We start from the raw sequence: 13126 nt of genomic DNA on the forward strand, positions 1-13126 counted from the left end.
CTTTCTTTCCTTTCTCTATAATATGCTTCCTGAGATTTATTTGCAGGCCTGTAAATACAGAGTAAATAGCTTTAATTTAATTTACAGGGCTACTGTTGGAAGATAGATCTGCAAAACACAAATTCTATCAGCCGCTTCCACTGAGCTGAAGAAAGGAAAGGGGCGGGCTGGAAATCAACCCAATCTCTCTCTTGATCTTTGGATGCCGGAGCAGCTCAGACCTTTCTGATGGCATTTCTCTTCTCTCCCTATATCCTTTAAAAAGAAAAAGAAAGAAATCCTCTGGCTTTTCACCCTTTGTTGCCTTCATTACCATAAAAGCCAAGCTATAGCATGGAGTTTAATCTTCAGATCCACACAAGGTGCTGAGTGAGGCTGGTTCTGGTTTGCAAAGAAAGCTTCTGCTTTATGCAAGGGGACATTATGCATTTTGGTGTTGCTCACTGGGCATTCTGATTCAAATCCATCCAAGGTATTCCTCACTGAGTCATGTCTCCTAAATTGTCCAACAAACCTCCTATTCTCAATGCCTGCCTGTGAAAGTTGGACTTTTCCAATGCCCAGCATCGATGGACTATGTGTTTCCCATCAATCTAGGGTCTTTCAAAAGTAACCCACTAGCTCCTCAGGGACACCAGCTATTTTCAAGAGACAGTTTCAATGACTTGGTGGCATCTTCTTTGGGCACAATATGGTGGTCTCCTGAAATGACGAGAAGAAAGGCAACCCCTGAGGCATTATGGGGTGAGCCCATGAAATTCACCTAGCTAACAATCAAGCTTATTGGTTCAACCTCAATGGGAAGGGATGCAATAAATACTTGCACATTCTCATGTTCTCAGTGAGAAAGGGTGTCTTGCAAATATATTGAGAAATGCCAAGGAAACACCATGGCCAGCCTCCGTGAGAGTTTTCACTTTCAGGGGCTACTTCTGCAAGGCAAGGCAAGGCAAGAAGGAGGGAGGGATGGAGGGAGATATTTCATTTTTGTGTTTACAATTTTAGGAGGAAAATTTGCACAAGAATACCATTCTGTGCAAGAACAGTATATTTCAGGGCAAAATACTCTGTTTTCTGAGCAGCACAATTTTTTGGCTCCAATCCAATTTTTGAAAAGATGCTGGGAATGTGAGTAGACTGGAAGTCCAGGAGGATGACACTTTTTCCTTTTTCCCCAGCTACAAAATGGCACCCAGATGGTACCCAGGAGAACCCTGGTCCTCCCGCTGTGGGGATGGATGCCCCTTGAAACCAAGTTGGATTGCATGCCAGGTCAGAAGGGGAAGCCTGATGGAAGTGGATGGTGAAGGTATCCTCCTCTCCACCAGCTCTAGACAGAATCTGAACCGAGTTCTGCACACAAGAGCACACAGTGCAGAAGAAAACAACCGGGATCCCATTGCCATGGCATGTATGCAAGCTTCTTGATTCCCAGCTTCTGGGCAAAAGTGGGGAGTGTATAAATAAATGAATGCTTCCACAATGGAAGGAGTTGGGCATTTGTGCATTCAGCTCAAGACTGAGCAAGCAGAGTTGGGCATGCAGTTATTATGCCAGCGCATGCACTTCTGGGCTGTGCATTGGGTGGTGCTCGTTCATTTGCATGTTGGCTTGTCCAATCGGTTATGCAAAGCTGTCATTGAGGGTTGTGCAGCACAATCCACATTTACCAGTGGGGTGCTGAATTCATGCTGGGCACTGTCCCAGATGCTGAAGCTATTGTGGAAGCATAGAGTTCAGACCCTTGGACAGTTTCTTGAAAGTTCAGGCTAGAGTATGGAGCGAAGCAATGGCTACTCCAGCATCAGAACCATTCGCATCCTGTGTTAGGAAAAATCACATGTAAAGGGCCGGCATTTGGAAGTTTAAAACACAACGCCCAACAGAGTCCCAGAGATTCCTTTCAGGTTCCCAAGAATGTAAGCACCCCCGTGCAGCACACAAACACACACACAAACACATTCCTTTGCAAAAGATGGAACAGCGTTTTCTGAGCTGTGCTCCTGTAGTCTCTGCTTCTGTCCTCAACCAGCATCTAGGCTTCTGCAGACTGCCTCTCCCTCCTCCCTGGACCCAGGAAAGGTCCAAAATTCATGGCCACATTGTTTTCTTTGCTCCCATGAGTGCATGAATTGGAGATGGGCTGAAACCCAAAACAGGATTGCTGGGAACTGATTGCCAAGCGCTTGTTTAGAGGAGAAGAATGGATTGGCCTGGCCTTGGTTACCCCCTGGCATCTGGCCACAGCACTGAGTGTGTGTTGTGTGTGCATCTGTGTGTGGATGCTAATACAGTCTTCAGAGGGGGCTGCTTTGTAACTTCCAATGGGGATGCAGACATTTAGTGCCTCTCCTTTGGCTTTGTTATGGCCGTGAGTGAGGGCTCACTTTTAAGCTGGAGCAAGCTTTGTTTTCTCCAGAGAACAGGACACAGAGCCATGGATTCAAGCTAAAGGAAAAGAGATTCCACCTCAACATTGGGAAGAACTTCCTGAGAAAAAGAGCTGTTTGCACTCCTTTGGAGGGTGGTGGAGTCTCCTTTTTTGAAGGTCATTAAACAGAGGCTGGATGGCCATCCATCCATGGGGATGCTTTTATTGTGAGTTCCTGAATGGCAGGAGGTTGGACTGGATGGCCCTTGGGTCTTTTTCCAGTTCTCAGATTCTATGACTCTATGATTGCATGAACTCTTCCCTCCCAAATTTCACTTTCTTTCAGCTTTCCTCAAGTCTCCTCCACCTTCGGTGTGCCGGTCTCCTTCCCGGTCTGCTAGGACCCTGAGAACTGTCACATAGACTCCTTGAGCACAGCTGGCGAAGAAGGTTGACAGGGTCACTCTCCGGAAACAAACAGTTTTCTTGTTTGGTTGCGAGGAAAAAGCCCCCATTTTTCCTAATTAGTCCTGACATCTTACCCATCACAGGAATGTATAGAAAAAAATGTCCCCTAAGGGCAAGAGATGAGAAGCGCTATTTATTGCCACTCGGAGGGGAAGGCTGCCAACATGACAGGTGGAATATCAGGAATAATTAAGAAAAATAAGGCCTCGCGTGTCCCATCGCATGCCAGAGGCAGAGCTCCCAGGGGGTGGGTCTTTCGCTGTCCCAGTGTTTCTAGCTGTATAATGCAGATGTGCAGACGGACAGGGACGTAGCCAGGATTTTGGGAAGGAGGGGGTCCAGACTGAGTACCACCATTATAATGGGGCTTGGGTGCGGCGGCATAGCAGCATGCACCATTCATTTTATCTAACGAAAAGGGGGGGTCCAGACCCCAAGGACCCCCCCCCCTTGGCTACGTCCCTGAGACAGATTTCAGGAAGTTTTCCCATTGATGTAGCTGGGACAGGTCTGTAGCAATACAGATATTTGTGATGGTCTTAGGAACCGAGACACCGTTCCTCTATAGCTGGGGGGTCACCACAACATGACTGTATTAAAGGGTCGTAGCATTAGGAAAGCTGAGAACCACTGATCTAGATGTCCTCTTATCACCCTGTAATCACTAAAGTGTCCAACTTGTGACCCACAGTAAAATCCAGATGGAGAGTTACCATCAACAATCCACATGCATTCCTAAGTATTGGAGTCTCTGGTGGTTTCTATGGAGGATGGGCTGGTTAGTCTTTTAGGCTATTTATTATTATAGGCAGCCATAGACATACAAACATATACACTCCCCTCAGGGACAGACATAGACCATGTCATTGCCTAGAGACATTGCTTCCATTACATTATATTGCATGGAAGGCATCATGCATTTATTATATTACAGGTTGAGTCTCCCTTATCTGGAATTCTGAAATACCACCAAAACCAAAACTTTTATCCATGAGTGGTTGAGATGGTGACACCTTTACTTTCTGGTAGTTCCATGTACATAGACTTTGTTTTGTGCTCAAAAATATTAAAAAATATTGGCCTGATTCCCATTACGTTTTAAACCGGATTGCAAATCAGTTTGAACCAGTTCAAATGTCCCTGGTTCCCACTTAAATCGAATTGCTGAAGCCATTTGGAGAGGGGGCCATGCACTAGACCCATTTAACCTGCGTCTTTTTGATGCTGATGTTTTCCGCGTCTTTTTCGATAAATTGATTCCGCGCAAGTGTGAGCCAGGTGAGGGTTGGAATTGATTTAAATTTGCCCCTCGGCAGATTGGAGTGGGTCCATTTTGAATCGATTCATTTGTGAGTGTGAACCACAAGTGGATTATTTGAGAGGGGGAAATGTGATCGGGGCACGCTCCACTGTCAAATTGATCCATCGATTTGGATCGCGTACCGATTTATCTGTAAGTGGGAATGAGGCCATTGTATAAAATTACCTTCAGGCTATGTGTAAAAAGTGTGTATGAAACACAATGCAAAAACTCATCCATATATATCCATATGCAGTGTCCAAGGATTCATAATAGTGATGCCACATGTGATGCTTTTGTTTCTGCAATCTTGAACTGAGCACAGAGAATCCACATTGGACAAAACTGCCAGTGCTGCCAATCACCCTCAAAGGCAAAACCGGGAAATTTCCAGGAAAGGTTTAAAATTTCCTGGAAATTGGCAACACTGAAAATAGCCAAAATGCTTCTATTGGGGAATTTATGCCTATGTGAGACACCAAAAGGATTCCAGCTTTGTGGGTGCTGCATCACATGCCACTCTAAGAGACAGTTGCATTTCTACAAACTCCTTTTCAAGGTCTTTCCAGTTGTCCAGCAGCTACCCTTGCCTGCCTTTTATCTTCCATCAATGCCGATTCTCGCATGCCAGAAATGCCTTATGTAAGACAAAACACTGGTGAGGAACAGTTCAATCCCAGGGTGCTGGGATTCATCCTCCCTCCTCTCAAAAAATGTTCCGTTCATCTAAATTTAGAGGGAAACAAATCCCTGAGCACCTTTCGGTCCACCATGAAAAGCCTCCTGGCTCTCAGCTTTAATGGCAGCCATCCTCTTTTGAAATCAAAATGGAGAAAGACAGAGAGAGGCCAGAGGAAGGTACACGGTAGCGAGAGATCTAAATATAACGCATGCAAAATGCAGAGCTTTGCTAGGTCAGGGCTTTCTCTTGGTTTCCACTCTTCCTCCCAGCATGCCTCGTACTACACTCACTCACACACAGAGAGAGTCCATTGCAGCTAAAAATGTCCCAAGGACAGTTCTCAGCAGAGGATGTGCATCTAAAGAAAAGATGGAGACCTAGGAATCAGGCAGCACAGCTCCTCCAGCTGTCTGTCGTCAGTCTGTCTCTCTGTCTCATTCCTCCAGCATGAGAACACTCCAGCATCATCTTAATGAGGCTTAATGCAGGAGGAAATGGCCGTCCTAAAAATAATGTGGGACTTGGTGGAGTAATGACATCATTAGCAAACTCCAGACTTTCGGGATTTCAAGCACTTTTGATGAGCCGTTTTTCTGCTGGTGCAAAACGTGTCCAGGAGATCCATTAGAGTTGTCAGCCAAAATGAGGCACTGGAAGGAAGAATTAAGCAGGGTCCAATGGTAATGCCTCGTGACGGCGCCAATGCAATGTTTGCATGGAACGTGAATATGGACGATCTCTTTGTCCCAAAATCTGAGAGTCTAGGATGCTGCTACTAACCTGCCATAGACGCGCAAGTGTGGTGCACCAACAGGATTTTAATTCTAATTAATTAATTCAAAATTGTATGAAGAATTCTAGTTGTCTGCAAAGGGAACTGTGCACAGTTTGAGCCATTGGGATTTTTATGATGTGTCTTTGGGAGAGCAAATCCTTCGAAAGGTTGCCTTTGGAAAGGGATGGTTTGCCCCTGTGTCTCTTTCTCTGTGCAAAACAGGACGGTTGTCACGCTGATTTGGTTTTGTGCTTGCCGTCCCGGCTGCCATAACAGGAGAGCCTTTCAAAGCCCCATTAGTGCCTTCTTGACTCCTTGACTTTCTGTTTTGCAAAAGGGTAAAAGCACAGCTTGGGAGATTTAACAAAATGGGCCTCATTTGTCACCAGGCGGCTGAACCGGCTCCTGCCTGGCCCTTTGCTCACTCATGTTGTCTCTCAGAGCGCAATTCTGACAGGTATGGTGCAGCCTAGATCAACACACACACAAGCACACCGAGAGAGAAATGTACCATTTTCCTGCATGTCTAATGACAGCACCCATCACACTGTCCCTGGATTAGTGGCTTTGCCCTTTCTTGTCAAGGAAGCTGCATCAAACAGCTGAGGCACACTTGGATCTTGCAAAACAGCCCGAGTTTTCTCTTTTCTAGCCAGTTCCTTCTCATGTGTATTTTAGCAGATGGACACCCCATTGTTCGTTGGCCTACAAAAAGTCTCCCCTCCTCATCTTCAACTTTGTGCATATTTATGTATGTTTTTGTGCATGCATGCATGCAAAATCTGCTGGGAATCCAATGCAAAAAGACCCCGATTCCCCAATTTAAATGCCAGTTAAAGATTGTGATTGGGTGATGGGTGGAATGATGAAGAAGTTGGAATCTGGTGCTTCAAGAGGAGGAATGCCAATAAACCAAAAATTGTACGGGGAAAAAAATTGATCCTGTGGAAAGGCCTTCTAAGGAGATGGAGCAAGTTCATTCCTGTTGCAACATGAGCTTCTTTGCAGGAAAGCTGAGTTTCCAGAAAGGGGAACCTCTTGATCTCTAGTTGCTCACCACCGAGTCCCACCAGCAGCCCCCAAAAATCAGATCATTACCACGGAGACTACTTTCAAAGCCAGGAAAGAAACGATTTGCCCTAATGAGCTGGGCTAACTGTCAGCTATTTTGTAAGCATTAGTGTATAATAAGGAGAAATAACTGCATTAGCCCGGCATTGGCGTTGCAATCTGTCATAGAACAAGGGAAGTATTGGCACATTGTTATGTTTCAGACAACACGACTAATCAATGCCCCTTTAGGAAACGGGGGAAAAAAGAATCAAATGTGCCCAGAGGCTGTCTGCCAGCAAAAGCTCTCGCCTAAGAGAGCAAATGGTGATGATGGAGGGCGGGCGAAGGAACGGGAACCAGGGGCCAGCCGTCGATTAATGGACTCCCGCGCATGAAGTGCCAGAGGCCCAGTGCAGATTCGGTGGCAGAGGCATGGAGACGGGGATGCAATTCTTCAATAATTTGAGAAGAAAGGGAGCAGTGAATAAGTTTAGCCATTTTCTTCTTCCTGCTGCAAGAAAGTGGCCAACTGCAATGGGCCTGGAGGACACTTTTATACCCGGGAATCCTCCAGGAGCCATATGGACTACTGCAAAATAACAACAAAAACAACCCAAAGTGGCCAGAAGTCCACTTCCAGTTCTCATAATGATTATACGGTCAGCCCTCTGTATCCATCGATTGTTTATCCATGGATTCAGCCATCCACAGTTTGAAAATATTTGTTTAAAATATAAATTCCAAAAAGCAAACCTTGATTTTTAAGGTTTTATAGCTAATTTTGTTATATATTTTATACAAGGGACAAACAAGCTTCAAGCAAGCTTCATTTATATACTGCTTCATACCGCCTAAGCAGTGTCTAAGCGGTTTACAACTGTAAGCTAATTTACCCCAACAATCTGGGTACTTATTTTGGCGACTTTGGAAGGATGCAAGCCTGAGTCAAGCTTGAGCCCTTTTGCTGGTCTTGAACTTGCAACCTTATGGTTTTGAGTAAGTGGCTGCAGTACAGGCATTTAACCACTGCGCCACCAGGGCTCCTTTTTACTCTACCATTGCATTTAATGGTACTTGAACATCCAAGGATTTTGGTATCCAGAATTGCTACTCCTACTACAACAATGGGCTCTTGATATCCACTGGGATTTTTTTCCAAGGGCCCATTGTTGTTGTTCTTATAGTAGTAGTAATACTACATTGTATTTAATGGAACTTTATATAATGGAACTTGAGTATCCATGGATTTTGGTATCTAGATCTTGGAACAAAATCCCAGCAGATACCAAGGGTCCATTGTAGTAATAATAATGATAATAATAATGATAATAATACATTGTATTTAATGGGACTTTATATAAGGGACATATGCCACCGTATATAATGGGACTTGAATATCCATGGATTTTGGTATGCATGGGGGTCCCTGCAACCAATATACCCAAGGACCCACTGTACCTATATTTTAAATGTTAAACGATACAGGGTAGCTTTACAACGCATTTAAAAGGTGAGTTGTTGAACCTGGAGAATTCTGGGACCAGCAATTCACCCAAGTTTGTTTTGTTTTGTTTTCGTTTGGGGGGGGCAGAAAAAGGCCAGTCTGGGGGTTCTGGATGGGCTGAGGGCCACAAAAACATCCCCGAGGGCCACCTCCTGCCCTGTAGCATCCATGACCGATCCTCCTGCCTTGAGTCTTCACCATAGGCCTGGAATCAAATCCTCATCCAGCTTCCAGAGCCCTGAATTTTGCTCCTTTCCTTCTGCTGGGAAGCATAATAGGCAGCTTCCCTCCGAAGCCCTCTGAGCCTCTGTGTGTGTGAGCGTGCAAGACCCTATTAATAAAGGAGCCCCCCTCTCTCCTTACTTCCGAGTCAGACAAGCACCCCTATTGTGCTTGCACAGAGAAGGGGAATTGCCTTTTTTCCCAGAGTTTCATTACTGCAGTTGTCAACCGACAGGTTTGCAATATGGGATGACAAAAGTGTTCTTCTCCAGGGGTTGTGATCCCCGTGCAGAAAACAAACAGAACAACACGAGGCAAAGAGGATGGAGCACAGCAGTGGCTGTTATCCCAGCGCGCTCAGATCTGAGCTTATGCCAATACAAGACGCGTGGTCATATTGAAAAGGCAGCTGCCGGCCTCAGACAACAGCCTGAGGCTGAATAGGGCCAGCGGCCACCAACAACGGAGCCATTCTGGCCATTCGAAGGAACCAGGACTGTCCAGTTGCATTGGCTTCACCCAGTATGCTGAGGTCTTTCCATGTCCATCAGTCACTCTGCACCCGAGAGGTACTGCGGCCACCAAGTTCCCACTTTCACCCAAACAATAAAGGAAAAGCCAACTTTAAAAAAAGTTGGAGGATACTTATGATTCAAAGGCAACCCAATTAAGTTTTTGGGCCTGGTTATGGTCAAATGGACTTAAATGGATGATGGGGGGCACAGGTCTTTTGGTTCTTCAGGTCCTCTCTGTTGATTTCAGTGCCAACTGCTATTGCATATCCTCCAAGATGTCATAGATGAGGACCAAGACTTGTGTCCAAGCAATGTCAGAGTGTTGTGGTCAAGATGTCAAAAATTATTCATGAGGAAGATCCAGTGATGTAGACTTGGGTCAAGTGACTCGGACTTGACTCGGACACAAGTCACTTCAGTGATTCGACCTGGCAATAAATGATGCATTGACTCAATTTGACTCAACTCAAGGGTTGTATATTTTTAGAAACTGACTTGCTGGCCTAAATTCATCCAGAAACAGCAAACATGTTAGGCAATGGGCTTGAGGCAAGGGTTGAGGTCTACTCAGAAGCCTGGCCTCATTGCACATTGGATCCTTCCATCTCAAACTTGTTGCCTAACACATTTGCTGTTCCCTTCTGAGAATTTTACCCTCCTAACTTTCTACATCTATTCTTGGTTTTCTAGTTATTGAAATATGCCTACTCCACCTCCCACATCACCATCACTATCTTTTTTTCTGTTAAAGTTGACTCAAAAGTCAGCTTGAAATTTGACTTAAAAGTACCTTGCAAGGACTTGAGACTTGACTTGAGACTTTAAGGTAGAGACTTGAGATTTGACTACAAAGTATTTTGCATGGACTTGAGACTTGAAAGTAGAAGGACTTGAGACTCTGACTTGAAAGTATCAGTGCTAGGAAATCCTGGGAATTGTAGTTAAATCTGGCACCAGAGCTCCCTCTGACAAAGAAGGTTCAATGTCTCACAAAACGACACTTCCCAGAATTCCCTAGCATTGAGTCAGGGCAGTTAAAGCGTCCCATATTGGATTATTTCTGCAGTCTGTTTTGGACCATCATTACTTTGACCCTGTGTTAACTTCCCAGCTCTATCCAGGGGAGCCCTGGGATTTGTATTTTGGTGAGAGGTACTTAGAATTACCTGCTGGAAAGCCCTGATGCTGCAGGGATAGACTAGAGCTCACTAGCAGAAAACTGCAAGTCCCTCACCAAATTCCAGGACTGTGTAGGATGATGGACCCTTGACCACTAAAATGGTGGCAAACTGCTGCAACAATTGTAAGCGTTGACACACTTGGTTTGTGCCTCAGTTCCCATCGTATCCCACTCTTTGGAGGACGAAGGTGCATTGTGCATTGCACCAGAGACCTGGGGCTGCTTTTTGAAGGGTGCATTACCAAAAGAAATATAGGAGCTGGATTTTCAGAAGAATCGCTTAGCCGCAGCTACTGAAAGTGCCCCTTGAAGCTCCTCACCCTTTGCCCAGCCAAGGAAGGAATATCATAGCGAAGGTAAGGAAGAAAACAGGAGGTCAAGTAGTATCAATCTCCTGCAGGGCTTCATCCTCCAGATGACCCCATTTCTCCCTATTTTTGGTCCTCTCATTCTTCCCTCCCCACCGCCTCTGCCACTTTCTTGCACAGCCGGTCATCCTGACAAGCGGAAACTCTTCCGCTCCTCCGTTGTTAATGTGCGATGCCACAACATTGATGTATGGCCGGGGATGGATTGCGTCGGGTTTCCGGTGAGTGCCGAGGAGACCGACGCTGGTGCGGCCTAACCTGTGATGCGCAAACGCATTGATCTTCCTGACTTGGGAAATATAGTTTAATGAAGCCCTGCTAAGACATCATTTTTATTCTACCCAACCTTGCTAATCTCTAATGATTCCCCACCTTCCTTGGAGATAACACCGTAATTGTAAGGGAGTTCCAGCTCTCCTGTTTTGATGCAGAGGGAAGGCATTTGGTCCAGGCTTTGCAGCCATCAGCATGCTGAGAACTGTTCTTAGGATCCAATGCAGATCTTTATCATTATTTGTAATATTGGGGCTGCTTTTACAACCATGTCTTGCCTTGCCGCCCGATAAGGGAGCCGCTACCAAAGGCGCACATATCTTGAAACAGCTGAGCGCCGTAATGATCCTTGCAAACAGGTGCCCAGCACTGGGAGAGCTGGACCACGTCCCATCCAATTGGCATTCGGAAAATGAACATTACTTAGCAATGTAGATTATGCTGATTTTCTTCGTCATCGTCTTCTTCTTCTTCTGTAGCATTCCATCTGGCAGTTCACAAAACCCAATAATAATTATGGTGGAGGGATATGTTTTTCTTTTCTTTTCTTCCTCCCTTGAAACACATATCCCTCCCCTAGATCTTTTTGCCAGGGCAAAGCAGTCGTCTGACAGATTATTTCAGATGATATACAGCATTTCTCCTTCCCTGCCACTCAGCCCTTTGCATCTAAGAATGAACCAAGGCTGTCCTTCCCAAATGTTGGTCTGGTTGAACCTCTAAACCAAGACTTCTCAGGTGTTGCACAAGGGCAGTCTCCAACTATTACTACATTTGTGCCATATTGTTACTCTATTTGCTTTCATTCCTGCGGACTGGGAGCTGATGGCCTGGGGACAACTATTTTAAGCGACACTAGGTTGAAAAACATCAGATCTCCTGTTGCTCAGGACATTGGCTATTCTAGCAATAGCAATCGCATTTTCATTTCTATACTGCTTCATACTGAACTACTGTATACACTCATGTATAAGTCTAGAAATTTAGGTCAAAAAAACTGACCCCCCAAAAACTGATTTGACTTTTCCATGGGTCAATGTAAGTACTGTATTTTATCTCTTACTTAAAAGAAGGAATTGTCTGCTGGTAAAAAGGAAGAGTATAATATGTGGAGCACCGACCCCTTCTACTCTCTCATTCATCCAGTCTTAAGATTAAACACAAAGAGTTATGTCTGCTGGAATTTTGTAAGTTCTTTGACATTGTTTTCCTTAGCTTCATCCTTTAGATAAGCGGTCCTGAAACAGTGCCCTTTAAGAGATTTTGGACATCAGCTCTATGTTGGCCAATAGTCTGGGATATTGGGAGCTGAAGTCTAAAACCCCTTAAAGACCTTAAAGACTGGGGACCACTGCTTTAGATCCTTTGCTGTGTGCCCCTAAATTTTACTCTTGACTTATCCGTGGGTCATAGCAAAATACATCATTTTGGCCCCAAACCTGCCCTTGACTTATACATGAGGTCAACTTATAGTCGAGTATATACGGTAAGTAGTGTCTAAGTGGTTTACAATCTAGGGGTAGCCATGTTGGCTGTATAGCAAATCCAATAACATCTAAACAATGATACCTTTATTGGCCCAATAAAGGTATCATTGTTTGGATGTTATTGGTTTACAATCTGTAAGCCAATTGCCCCCAACAAGCTGGGTACTCATTTTAGCGACTATGGAAGGATGCAAGGCTGAGTCGACCCTGGAGCTCTGGGATCGAAGTCACAACCTTTTGGCTGCAACACTGGCATGTAACCGCTGCACCATCAAGGCTCCTTGTTCAATTTGGGGTTGACGGAAGCTGGAACCCAACAGGACCTGAAGGGACATGGCACATGGGTTGCTCAACCTTGGTCTGGACAGTATACGCTTAGCACTGGATCTCCTTGAGAAGAAGGGCTCTAATGGCTTCCTGTTTTAACTGAGATGTTTCCTAGGGAATATGGGTCTCTCCTGGTTGGCTGTCTTCTTCTGAACTGTTCATAGGGTTGGAGAATTGCAACAGAGAAGTAGTTGAACCCTTTGCAACTCAGATAAAGCACTCGTCACAGATCCAACTGCCCAGCCCAAGTTGTCCATCTTAAGGCATGGAAGGAACAGATGAGGGGAACCATCTCCAGGACAATATTGGGCCATCTCCAACAAGGCCAGCGTTCTGTCCGAACCATGTTTCCTGTCTACTGGGCAATGAAGAACTGCTGAGTGGTCAGGAAGAGACAATCTGGAATCTGAAAGTGAGGAAGGGTGGCAAGGAAGGGTAATGGTGGGCCAGGTAGAGCCTCCATCATCTCTCTCCCACTTATTTGGGGTGGGGGTTTCTCTCTTTTTCCTCCCTATCCTCATCTTCTTGACTTGACTTTCACTTACACTTTTTCCCTCCATGGAAATGCCAGCACATCCCCCCCCTTTTTTTTAAATAATAA

This window comes from Sceloporus occidentalis, unplaced genomic scaffold (genome assembly GCF_023333645.1).
Source record: "Sceloporus occidentalis isolate IW3139 unplaced genomic scaffold, rSceOcc1.0.p SCAF_9, whole genome shotgun sequence".
Taxonomy (NCBI): domain Eukaryota; kingdom Metazoa; phylum Chordata; class Lepidosauria; order Squamata; family Phrynosomatidae; genus Sceloporus; species Sceloporus occidentalis.